Raw genomic sequence first — 5132 nt, 5'->3', positions numbered from 1 at the left:
TTTCCTGAACATATTTCTCTCTCCCTCCCTTAATAAAATTCTGCTTCATTATATCTTCTTCTTTTCTGTAATGATAGATAAAAATCCTGGACTCCAATGTAAGTTGGAACCGACTTCTTTTCCTGTGAAAAGCCGGGCTCCCCTCAGCCTTCAAACCATAGGTGGCAGCAACAAGCTCCCAGATCATACGGTCAAATGATTCTTAGGTGCAGTTGGATGGTCTTGAGCCTGGTCAGACCTCAGAGTCCACCTGTCAGAGCCCCTGCAGACTTCACCAATCCTGACCTCCCCAGATCCTCAACCACTGACACCATCTCCATAAAACATCTTAGGCCGATCACACAGCATAAGATCATATCGGTATTCAGAAATATCAAGCTGGGGCCAGTGATAGTACAGCAGGGAGAGAGCTAGCCTTGTACAGGGACATCCAGGGTTCAATACACCCAGCATCCCATATGGTCCCTCTGAGAACTGCCAGGAATATTAGTTCCTGAGTATGAAGCCAGGTATAAACGCTTTACATCACTGGGTGTGACACGAAAACTAAAAAAAAAAAAAAAAAAAAAAAAAAAAAAAAAAAAAAACTGAGCAGCTGAGTATAAATGAGAGTTGACGGGTTCTTTTTAACATTTCCATTACATATATTTTTCATGGGCTGGAGTGACAGCACAGTGAGTAGGGCACTTGCCTTGCACGCGTCGATCCAGGTTCAATTCTTCCCTCTCGGAGAGCCCAGCAAGCTACCGAGAGTATCCCGCCCACACAGCAGAGCCTGGCAAGCTCCCTGTGGCATATACAATATACCAAAAACAGTAACAAGTCTCACAATGGAGATATTACCGGTGCCTGCTCGAGCAAATCAATGAACAGTGCTCAGTGCTACAGTGCTATGTTTTTCATATATGAGTTGTTTTCCACATAGGTAAGACAATGAGGAATCCTAGAGGTAATCATTTTGGCAATGACGGGCCAGAGTGGTAGTTCAGCAGGTAGGGTGTTTGCTTTGCACGTGGCTGACTGGGTTCAATCCCCAGCACCCAGCACCCTCAATGCCCTGAGTCCTGCCAGGAGTGATCCCTGAGCTCAGAATCAGAATTAATCCCTGGGCACCATGGAGTGAGTCCCCATACTCAAATAATTTTAGTAATGTCTTCCAAAATTCTCTTAGAAACAAAGCAGCAGTAGTCTGGGCAAGGACTAGCTGTCTGGTGTGGAAAACGAGCAACTAACTTGCTCAATCTTTTCTCCTTTTGCTATTTGGTTGTTTCTAATCTGCATGTTTCTTCATTCACACTGTCTTTCAACTTCTATTTCTCTCCTGATGACACCCAGTAGATAGCCAGCTCGTGGGTGGTGAAATTGGCCGAAAAGAAACTGAGCTAAGTGCAATATTTCTGAGTGTTTGAGCCACACACAGCAGTGCTCTGGGGCTGCTCTTGGGGTGCTCAGGAGTGCATACGGCTCCAAAGATCCCACCCCGGCCTTCTGCATGCAAAGCACACACTCCCGCTCTCTGAGCTAGCTATGCTAGCTATCTTCCAGCCTGATTTGTTTTTTTAATTTTAAAGCAAACTCTGCGGAAGAGCTGCATTTTTTTCTTGTTCTCAAAAGGATAGGATGGTGAAACCCTTAATCAAAACCTGTTTATTCATTATTTCACCAGGTGGGTGAGATGCAAATGGTGGCAGGGTGGGGCAGGGGGTACTCATGGAGGGAAGTGAACACTGGTGACTGGATCAGTGTTGAAACACTTAATGCCTGAAAGCCAATTACAAATAACATCGTGATTGCATGATGACTAGATTTAAAAAAAAAAAAGTCAACAACTACAAACCTACCTTGTTTAGGTTTACAGATAAGGTGGATAAGATGAAGTGTGCCTTGGGGGACCAACACACATGGGAACTTACTGACCACTTTGGCGCCCACCGACAACCTGCCCTATCTGAAAATGAACTTACTTCCCCATTCTCTTTTTACTATAAAACCACTTCTTTTTTTATTTTTTTTTTACTCTATTTAAACACCAGGGTTTACAAGTTCTTCGTAATACAGTTGTTATAGGCTTTTAAAAACCACTTCTTGCAAACGGGCAAACGAGATGGTTACCGTAAGATGGTTACTGTCCCCCACCCCCAAGCTGCCAGCCTGCTGCTGCCGAGTCAAGCTTTCTCTGCGTTCTCAGCTTCTCCTGTGGCCATAGCTTGAAAACTTCTCAGTTACAGCAGCATCAGCACAGCTGGAGCTGTTAGGAAGTGCAGGTTCTTAGGCCCACCTACTGCTACTGGCTCAGAATTTGCATTTTAACATGTCAAAACTTGCACTGCAACCTGTGTTAATTCGGCCACATCCAAGTGTAAGCTACCAGCAGTATGTGCCAGTGGGATGGGATTCCCAAGTTGCTGTGCAGATAAAAGGTTGAAAAATCACTGCAGGTCAGAAGGGGTGGCAAATAAATTTCAGCTGACAAACCACCCCTCGTTGACTAAAGCCATGACCTGATTCAAAAGTCCTGGAACAATAAAGGTTATAATCCATGAGCATGGCAGATGTGGCATCCGTACTCTGTTTGCAAACCTACAAATTCTATTTACTTTTTTTCCCCACAAATTGTACTTGGTCCCTCCTGAACTTAGAAAGTTATCCACCCTTAGGCCCAGCAAGTAAAATCCCTACTTGAAACTTGGGACAGCAGAGATCCCCACACTTGAAGGCCTCTTCATTAAAGCCATCTTTATTTATTTATTTGTTCATTTATTTGGTTTTTTGGGTCACACCCAGTGCTCAGGGGTTAATTCCTGGCTCTGCACTCAGGAATTACTCCTGGTGGTGCGCAGGGTGGGGAATCACATGGGAAGCGGGGTTCAAATCTGGGTCAGCCACTGCCAGCAAATGCCCTACCCGCTGTACTATCACTCCGGGCCCCATGTCTTTTTTTGTTTGTTGTTTTTTTTGTTTTGAGGCCACACCTAAGGGTGTTCAGGCCTTACTTCTGGCTTTGCACCCAGGAATCATTCCTGACAGCACACAGAGAGGACCATAGGAGATGCTGGGGACTGAACCCGAGTCAGCTATGTGCAAGGCAAATATCCTACCCACTCAAAGCTGTGTCTTTAGATACCTGGAGTAGGTGCCCTACACCTGTAATGAGTCCAGATTAAGTGTTCCCAAGTGATGAGGAGTAAAGACAGGCAGAGTCATGTAGACGAGGGTACTCTGAGCTTCAGTGGGCCTGCAGGTTCCCACTTCACTCTTCAGGGTACTGTACCAACACTTTTCCATATGGAGGTCAATAAGATAGCTAAGAAACTATGAGATTCAAGTCTATAGGACTGTCCCAAGTTCTACAGCCAAACATAAATTCCAGAGGAGCTCCTGAGAGTATTTTACAGGATTGGGTAATAACATGGCATAGACACGCTCATTTTCAGGTGACTCTTATAAAGGACATTGGATAAGTTCAGGAATCTGGGTCATTGAGATCTACCACTAGCCCTTAGGTAGTGGTAACAAAGGGTTAGTTAATGATATGTGTACCTTAAGCTACATATGTGGGTCTATGTAACGGCTCTTACCAAACTATCTGCTAACTACTGTGTCCTATAAAGGACAGGGAGAAAACACACCTCAGAAGCAAGACATCATGCTTCTACCCAAGGCAGTCACTCGGCTCTTTCCATGGGCTCTAAATGATGTTTGAGACAGTGCTCCAGGGGCTGCACCTCTCACCACCTCAGACTTTCTTGATAAGAAAATAAGCCTATAGACTGCTTGCTTAGTTGCACCAAGCATTTCTGATCAACTGTCATCTTGTCTCTACTGTTATAACTTCATCACACTGCCCAAGTCAGTCTTAAACAAAGGACAGATGTTCTTGTTGAAATTCTGGGTAATTCTCCTCACTTGATCTCAAGCCTTTTGCCCAGCCTGCCTGCAGATGGAAGTGATGTATGGGTGATAGAAAATGGTAAACTTTGAGATTCCATTCTTGAAATAATACTGGCATAAAAACTTCAAAAAGAAAAATTTGATCAGAAACATGAAAAACTACATTTGAGGAAAAAAACAAGTAATGGTTTACATTTAATTGAGTTGATTTTCATCATAAGTGAAGTACAGTGAGAAGCTTTGAGAGGAAGTAAAAGCCTAAACCCATGCTTGGGAGGATGGATGATAAAACACCGTAAGTAATGATGTCAGGATTAAGTGTTAATAGGAACTTCAAAGAGAAACAAATATATATTTCAAAAATTTTCCTCACAAACAAGTTGGGGGAGCCCTAGAAGTATGAGTGATCCTACCTTTTCTAGTGGTGAGAAACATGAAATATGCTGGTTATTAGGACCCTCGACATTAAGAGACTTAATAAAGAATCTTTATATTCATGGGAAGAAACCAAGCCTCTCTCTGGAGAACAAAGAACACGTGTAAATATACTGTCTATCAAAAACATCTCTCTTTCAGTTACTTGGTTGTCCTCAAGGAATTCCTAAATTTCACAATTTGTGAGGATGTATAGGACAGTAAATGGTGGAGCAGGAAAACATGGATTGAGAGATTTAAAACATACCCAAATGTATAGTTTTCAAATTATTTTCCATGGTAGAAAGCTGATTCACAAATAAGATACAAATATTTATTAAAACTCCTACTTTGCTAGACGTAAAAGATAAAAAGTTCAAGACACAGACTCTACTCTCAGGAGGCATGCAATTTAACTATGGAATTTAAACAGAAAATGAACATTGTGTGTGTGTGTGTGTGTGTGTGTGTGTGTGTGTGTGTGTGTGTACAAATGGAATTACAAAGACCAAAACACACGTACACACACATTCTCTCTCTCTCCCTCTCTCTCTCTCTCTCTCTCTCTCTCTCTCTCTCTCTCTCTCTCTCTCTCTCTCTCTCTCTCCTAAAAGGAGATAAGACCTCAGAGATAGCATAGGTATTAAGGCACTTGCCTTCCACTTGACTGACCCAAATTTGATCCCTGGTCATTCCTTGAGGTGACTCCAGAACACAGAGCCAGGACCAAGTGCTGAGCACCACCAGATGTAGTCCAAAAAAACAAAACAAACAGAGTGTACTAGAGGTAGGATTTTTAAGCGATCTTCAACAAAGGTTGGAGTGGA

This window comes from Sorex fumeus, unplaced genomic scaffold (assembly GCF_029834395.1).
Source record: "Sorex fumeus unplaced genomic scaffold, SorFum_2.1 ptg000002l, whole genome shotgun sequence".
Lineage (NCBI taxonomy): Eukaryota > Metazoa > Chordata > Mammalia > Eulipotyphla > Soricidae > Sorex > Sorex fumeus.
Note: the sequence above shows the minus strand (reverse complement) of the source record.